Source organism: Chelonia mydas, chromosome 11, assembly GCF_015237465.2.
Source record: "Chelonia mydas isolate rCheMyd1 chromosome 11, rCheMyd1.pri.v2, whole genome shotgun sequence".
Taxonomy (NCBI): domain Eukaryota; kingdom Metazoa; phylum Chordata; order Testudines; family Cheloniidae; genus Chelonia; species Chelonia mydas.
The window spans coordinates 4,556,512-4,564,493 of NC_051251.2; the positions used below are offsets into that span (position 1 = coordinate 4,556,512).

The 7,982-nt window shown below is 47.1% G+C and overlaps 1 long non-coding RNA gene across 1 annotated transcript; it reads right to left on the reverse strand.

Annotated features, from left to right (window-relative positions):
- Positions 1–1,877: 1,877 nt before the first annotated feature.
- On the reverse strand, positions 1,878–7,440 carry LOC122462271. The gene is made up of 4 exons (XR_006284741.1): positions 7,327–7,440; positions 5,265–5,418; positions 4,937–4,998; positions 1,878–3,729 (listed from the first exon to the last, which is right to left on the reverse strand). It is a non-coding gene; the product is annotated as an uncharacterized LOC122462271 (long non-coding RNA).
- Between the last annotated feature and the right edge of the window lie 542 nt (positions 7,441–7,982).

Below are 7,982 nucleotides of genomic sequence, written 5' to 3' on the forward strand. Positions count from 1 at the left end.
GTCTAAAGCAAAGAAAACCTCGCTCCCCCACTCCTGGCACTTCAAGGTCAAGCACCCTCTGTCAACCTCTCAAAACACACTGTGATAAATGAAAGGTGGAGGGATAGCTAGCTCCTTTTTACAGACACCCAGCCAGCCAGTTAGCTATAAAATCCCTCTTAGTAGCTGTTCTCTACTTGCTTTACCTGTAAAGGGTTAAAATGTCTCGTTGCTATGAATAGGTAAAAGGAAGTGAGTGGGCACCTGGCCAAAAGAGCCAATGGGAAGGCTAGAACTTTTTTTAAATTGAAACAAAGACTCCCCTTATGTCTGTCTGTTGTTGTTCTCTGGGGAGAGGCGAACAGGGCAAAGACTATGCTGTAAGAAGCTTGGAGCCAGTTATGCAAAAATCATCAGAATCATACTAGAAACTACTCATTTATAACCCCAGATATGTAAGTAGATCAGGAAATGTCTAGGAAGACGCAGGTTTCAGAGTAACAGCCGTGTTAGTCTGTATTCGCAAAAAGAAAAGGAGTACTTGTGGCACCTTAGAGACTAACCAATTTATTTGAGCATAAGCTTTCGTAAGCTACAGCTCACTTCATGCAATTAGGTTTATCCCTTTTATTTCTTTATGGCTTGTGGACTCCTTTGTGCTAACCCCAGGTGCTTTTGTTTTGCTTGTAACCTTTAAACTGGACCTCAAGAAAGTTATTTTTGGTGCTTAATTCTTGTAAGTGTTGTTTTTTTTAAAAAAAGATCTATCAATAGCCTGAGTTTTCAGATGTATTTTCTTTTTGTTTTTAATAAAATTTACCTTTTTTAAAAACAGGATTGAATTTGTGTCCTAAGAGGTTTGTGCATGTTGTTTAATTAGCTGGTGCAACAGCTGATTTCCTTTGTTTTTTTCTCTCAGCTCTTCCCCGGGGGTGTGTGTGTGTGTGAAAGGGCTTGAGGGTACCCCACATGAAGGAATTCCCAAGTGCGCCTTCCTGGGTTCTCAAGGGGGTTTGGCCCTTGAGTGGTAGCAGCATTTATCCATCCAAGGTCAGAGAGAAGTTGTAACCTTGGGAATTTAATTCAAGCCTGGAGTGGCCAGTATTAATTTTTAGAATCCTTGCGGACCCCGACCTTCTGCACTCAAAGTGCCAGAGTGGGAAATCAGCCTGGACACACACACAAGTTATTTGGTGTTAGCACTGTGATCCCTGACACATTTTTAACTCCTACTTTTATAGCACTGAGGCTATACCTGAGGCTGAATGACATATTTGCCAAGGTGCATGGTAAGGAGAGAGAACAGTGTGGGAAGGGAAGGGAAGGACACAGAGAAACTCACACTGGAGAAGAGAAAGTATAAGGGAGTCTGTATCCCAGCGTGAAGTGCTGAAGCAGTTCAAACAGGAATTAATTCAGGGAATTAATGGACTGTGCTATGCAGGAGGGCAGACTAGATGATCACAACGGTCCCTTCTGACCTTAGAACCATGGAAAGCAAATGTAAGGAAGTTGGAAAAACATTGGATGTTGAATAAAGGATCCCTGGTGTGAAAAAGTAGAGAAACATTATTTGACTGTATTCATTATACATGAGAACCCAGTGAAGCAGTTCCTGTTGGAGGACTGGATTGAGTGGGGATGCCAATACTGAATAGCCAGTGTTGTGTCCTCTTAGCAGGACTAATATGGGCATATAACATGGGAACTACACTAAATGGAGTCTTAGCCCCTTCCCCCCATGCCCACTGCCCTGTCCCACAATGCTGAGCTTGGGGCCCATGATCCACTGTGTTTGCATGTGCAGTTTTCTCCCACCTGGCAGACCCATGGGATGGGGGCAGGGAAGCCAGCTGGCAGTTTTATAAATTATTATCTATTCATTCATCTCTCAACTTGTAATTAAACCTTAATTTACTTCTTGATTAAAAAGCAATGGCCATCAAAAGCAGGGAAATCAACAATAAGGTGCAAAATGACATAACAAAAGCCATAGGAGTTCACTCATCCATTTGGCAGTGTGTATACACACACACAATCCTCTGCACAAACATAAATGCACTATACACTATCCCTTAGATAACACACACGGAATATATGTGTGCACACACAACCCCACAATGACTCACCTTTCTGCATGCACATGTTTATGCACAGAGACACACTATTACACACAAATACATACATATCTACCTGTTCACAAATGTACACAGAGAGATACATATAATAGATGAACCCAAGCTGCAAAATTTGGATCTGGATCCAGCTTCTGAATTCCCTAAGTTTGGGTGTATTTGGGTCCAGGGTTTTGTCTTGGCCTGCTATAGAAAGAGGGAGCAGATGCAAAATTTGGATCTGGTTCCAGTTTCCAAACTCTTTCCCCAGGCTTTTGTCTGTCTGTTTTGTGGTGCGAAAGGATCCTCAGAGCTAGGGACTTGGTTCTAGCCCATCTATAATTACTGCGCCACCAGCTGTGTGCTGGCAGATTCCGGGTGGGAACACTGCAGAGGAAGAAAGAAGCAAATGACAGACACTCTTTGTGTCTCTTGCAGCTCAAGCCTTAGACCTTTTTATTGCTCTAAGCAAGACTTGATCCCAGTGTCACATATGGGCCAGAGAGAGAGAGAGCAGAGCCTGAGAGTACCCAGCCACCTTGGCATTCCATGTGGCTGCTTGTTTCCAGTTCCATAGTGAGGGGCACATAAGGTTGTGTCAGTGGTGGAAAGAGGCCTTGGGAAAGGGGAAACAAGCCCTTATTTGGGGGGAGGAGGATCTCTCTGACCTCCTGGGGGTGATGTCGACTTGAGATACAAGTGTCATTTGCAGAAATTGTCAGATCCAAACAGGAGCATTTGCTTGGGGTTGCAGTGTCAAGCAGAAATACAGTCAAACGTTAAGACATTTACTCTGTGTTATGCATCTTCAGTGAGGCGTGAGAAACAAATGGAGAGTGCAAGGAATAGACCTGTTGTGAAATGAAAGGCCATTTGCAAGCAGTAGCTCTCAGGCAGCCTTTCCCTTGGAGATTTCAGCCCAGCTTCCAGCTACTCTCCTAACTCCATTTATAAGTTTATGGAGCAGAGATGCAACAACAAAAAGCTGGAAGCACAGCAGGGTCAGCTGAGACACCCAGCCTGCCGGGGGGGAGATCTCCAAGTCATTAACAGCAGCTCCTCTGGTTGATGAAAGAGCAGCATTGATCACAAGGTTCAGTCATTCCCTCTTTGTACAACTCATTTAGGGTGATGCAGTTGTGTGTTTCCACAGTGGCTTGAGCTACCACTTTGATGTAATGAGCAGTCTGGTCAATGTGTGTTGCCACTGCCCTCTACTGGTTGGAATGAGAACTGCTGATCTGTGTGTCAAAAGTTCTATACAGCTAGCAGCTAAGGGCGATTCTTCTTTATCTAAAATGTGCTTTTAGAGCTGTTCTGCAGTCTAGTTGACCTTGCTTTTAGGATATTATTCCATCTAAACTTTCCTTTCCTCATTTCATCTTACTATTCCTTGGACCAACCTGCATGATTCCTTTATACCTTTGAGATACGTGGAGATAATTATGTTCCCTCTTAGTGTTTAGTAATGCTGTATAGGTTCACACTTTTACTCCTTCCCCCACAGCTAGAACTGGAACCATTGATCTGAAGATTTCACCATTATTTAATCTTTGGATTCTGATCTAGATCTGAACTTCCCAGCTTTGGCCCATCTCCAGAGTAGGTGGGACCAGATTTCCAGGCCCAAACAGATCTGAATTTTGAGAAAGGTAGGATTCTCATTTGGATCTGAACTTAGTGGCTTAGATCCATCTTTCCTAACTCTGTTCCCTCGGGTTCCTTAGTCACTTTCTCTGAATTCCCTCCACTTTGTCTCTCTAGCACAGCCAGATGCCCAGCACTGTATGCAAGACTCCAGATTTATGAGTTCCAGCACCCTTAAGGTTATCCGTGTAAAAATAAAGAAACGTACTGCCTTCGTCTGCAGCTTTCTGTGAACATTCTTTGTGTGCAGGGTCATTGCTCTCTGCCTCCACAATGACTGCCATCTTGGTGTAAGCCAGTTCTCCTTGTTACTCAGTGGTGGATTACTGCATGGGCCAGTAGAGCCCGTGCCTGGGGGCCCCGGAAAAGTCTCTCCCCAGGGCTGTGGTGGGGGCATAGAGCTTCTCCAGTCTCGGAGCTGCAGTGAGAGTGGGGTGGGCAAAAAGGAGCAAGCAGCGGGTGGGGCCGTGAGGGAAGGGACAGAATGGGGCGGGGGTCACAGGTGGAAGGGGTCGAATGGGGCGGGGTCGCAGGCAGAAGGGGTGGGGCAGGGCCACTGTTCTGGTGCGCCCCCCCCCCCCACTTGCTTCAGCCCAGGGCCCCAGGAGACCTTAATCTGCCTCTGCTGCTACTGGACTAGTCAATGGAAAGGGAATGGGTGGCCCCCTTGCTCCGCTCTCTTGAGACACTGTTCTTTATTTACCCAGCTTCTGCTTCCCTAGCACACTGAAACCTTCCTGCCAGAAGTATTGACTCCTTGAACACATTGCAAGGTCTCCTGTCTGTGCTTCTCGGCAAGGTCCTGAGGCCTGGACTACCCTACAAAGTTAGGTCAACCTAAGACAACATGTGTTGACCTTACTGTGCATGTGCCTCCACCAAAATTTGTTTCCCAGTGACCTACGTACCATGTCGCAGTGACTTCCCCCAAATGATGCAGAGCCGTAGTCCCCCTATTCAGGTCAACACAGTGCGACTGTAGACACTGTGTGACCAGTGTCAACCCTAACCATCCTGTAGCAGCTGTCCCACAATTCCCCAGACCCTGTGATAGTGGCCACTCTGGTCACAATTTGGAACTCCGCTATTCAGAGGTCACAGAAATTGGAAGCCCTCTGCCCTATAAGCCCCTCTGCATGTATCTGAAATGCCTTTTCCTGATGCGCTCACCTTGGGGAGCACACCCACCAGCTCACCTTTGTTGTTTCCATCCGACCACGCCAACTCCATGCACATGGGTCAGTAGAGGTGCTCCTGCCTGGAACAGATAAGAAGTACTGAATATCCAGAACAACTGGGGAGAAGAGATTGTGCAAGCAGAGCTACAGACTAACCCATGGAAACATTGACACCTACAAGCAGATTGTACAGGGGATGCTGGCAAAGGGGCTGACCGGGATCAACAGCCATACCACATGACAGCAAAGGAACTATACCAGGCAAACTGGAATGCAAGGGAGGGCAACGAGAAATCTGGTGGTACCACACAGACCTGCTGCTTTTACGATGAACTGCATGCCTTACCTGGCAGGGACCGCTCCAGCACCCCACGTACGACTGTGGACACTTTTCAGGAGCCACGGAAGAGGACAAAATCCTGGGGGTGGACAACGGCAAGGGACTCAAACCAGGCCGCAAGCCAGGAGTTGTTTGAACCTCCTTCGGAGTCAAGCCAGCCCTGCCAGGCAAATGCAGAGGAGATCACCGATGAAGTGGCAGGGAGTTCGGGTAAGTTTGTACAGGAATGATTCCTTACAGTTCTTGCCCTTCTTTTTATTCCCCCAAACCTCATCTCCCTCCCTTTTTTCCTCCTTTCCCACCCCCGGGCTGCCCTTCTTCACCACGTAAAAGTGCCACCTGCAGCATTAAAGAACACCAGCATTGATTAGTGATTAATTACTTTACTGGCATCATGTTAAAAATACAGCGTTAGAGAAGACGTTCTAAAAAATAGTACGGCAGTCTGACGAGAATCCACATCAGAGCAGCGTCCTGGGCTCAGCAGAGGTAGAAGAAAGAGGCAGAACTGGTGCCTGCTTTTCCATTCTCTGGTTCCTTGGGCTAGGTGGGGCGGGGCCGGGCATGGGGAGTACTTTGTTTATCTGAATTGGGAAGTCTCTTTTGTTATCCTGAGAGATCTCGATGAAACGTTCATGGAGCTACTCTGTAATCCTCTGCTGGCCACTTCTAGGGATAAAAGCCTTGTTTCTTCCCAGCAAGAGGAGACTTTCCAAAGGCCACTCAGTGATGAGCTCAGCTGGCACCATTGCAGTAAACAGACTAGCTGCATAGGGGTTAGGGTGGCTTCAAGACACCATTAGCAGCTAGGTTCTCTATGCATTTGTCACTCTCAGGAGTGAGATACCAGCCAAGAATCATTGTCTATGAAAATATTGCCAATATTAATTGCATTTTCCCTATGCCCATACCCCGCTTTTAAAGCTTCCAGGCAATAGGACAACTCCCTTCCTCCCCACAAGGCTAGGATATCCTCCCCATGGTTTGAGCCATGGAGTATTGCAGTAGCAAGGTGCTCCAGAGCTAAGATGACTCTTTGCATATCTTATTAAAAGTATTTATGGGAATAATGAAAGGGAGTTTTGAGACTTATCTTTCCCTTCTCATAGGGACTGTAAATCTATTGGTGTATCTGTCTGTTATAATCAGTAGCCTCTGGTGTGGTGGCCTTGACAGGTCCCCTCTATGCCTGCTGAACGTCTGGCCCTGATCAGGAGGAGAAAGAAGAGGTCTAGGGAGGATATGTTCAGCAAGATTCTCCAGTCATCTATGGCCTCAGACAATGAACACAGGGCTTGGAGGGGCCATATGACCGAGACCAAGGATGAAGGGATCGGCTGGTAGAGGAGCGGGAAAAGGACCAAGGGGCATATCAGGAAATGCACCAGGACACCATGGGTCTGCTCAAACAACAAGCAAATGTTGCAGAGCATCGTTGACCCTCATGCCCAGAGATCAGCGACTCCCAAGCCTTTCCAGTCCTCAGAGAACTCCATGCTCAGTGGTATCTACCCTCTGCCCACCAACACACCAGCTGGCATCATGGTGTGCACCTGTACCTCTACCTCTCCATGCCAGAGGAAAACAAGGAGAACCACAGCTACACATATTTGGACCTGTGAACCACACAGGCTCAGAACTACTGGTGTTTCATTCCATTTTGGACTGGAGGGTTCAAAGTATGGTGCACCCCATTACACTGTTGCTAGACTCTTTTTACTCTGTTTTGGTTTTTCCGCCTTACTTTTGTTGCCTGTTTTGTTGCACAGAGTAAAATTCTGTTTTGGAAACTCTGAGTATTCATAGCTTGTAAACAGTGAGCAATGCCCCTTCAGGGGTCTAGTTCATTTAATTAGCCATCAAACGTGGTTTGTAAACAAGCCTTCTCCATCCGCTGTAAGGCCTCAGGATTGCTCACTGCCTGGAACCCTGAATTAGCAGGGGAGAGACTGTAGAGTATCTCCCAGGCCTCCTTTCCTGGAAAGCCTTGTAGTCTCTCTCCTCTGGACCCTCCACTCTCTAGGGGCCTCTGCTTTCCAGAGAGACTCCACTGGGAGTAGCTTCTCACCTGGTTCCCCTAGGGTGCTCTGTCTCCAGAAGTTCCTCTCTCTGTTCCAGGCTCCAGCCTGAGCCCTCATAACCCTTTACAAGGCCCTGTTCCTACAGCCCAGCCACTTATCCAATTAACCATCCACATGTGCATCTGGGGTGGCTCATTCTCCTTTGTAGAGCCTGTCATGGGGGTATGTCTACACTGCAGCTGCGAGTGAGCCTCACGCCCAGGTAGACAGACACACAGTAGCACGCTAAAAAATCACTGTATGGACATTGCAGCACCGGTGAAGGCTCTAGCTAGCCACCCAAGCTCAAGCCCACCTGGCCTCAAGACTCCAAGATCAAGGGGCTAGCCCGAGCTGAAGCATCCACAGAGCTATTGTTAGCATGCTAGCGCAAGCCCTGGTAATGCAAGTCTGTCTACTGGGTTGGGAGACTTGTTCCCAGCTACAATGCAGAGATATCCAAAGAGTCTGGGTGCCTGTCAACCTCAGAGAGCCAATCACCCATGACAGGGCTATATAAATGTAATGTATTATAAGTAGCAGGGTATATCTGCAATATGAAGTTATTTATTCTTTTGTTTATGGTACTTTAGTTTTGCATTTTGAGCATAATAAATATTATTATGACCAGCTACTGAGTAACCACTACAAAGGTGCCGTTTAG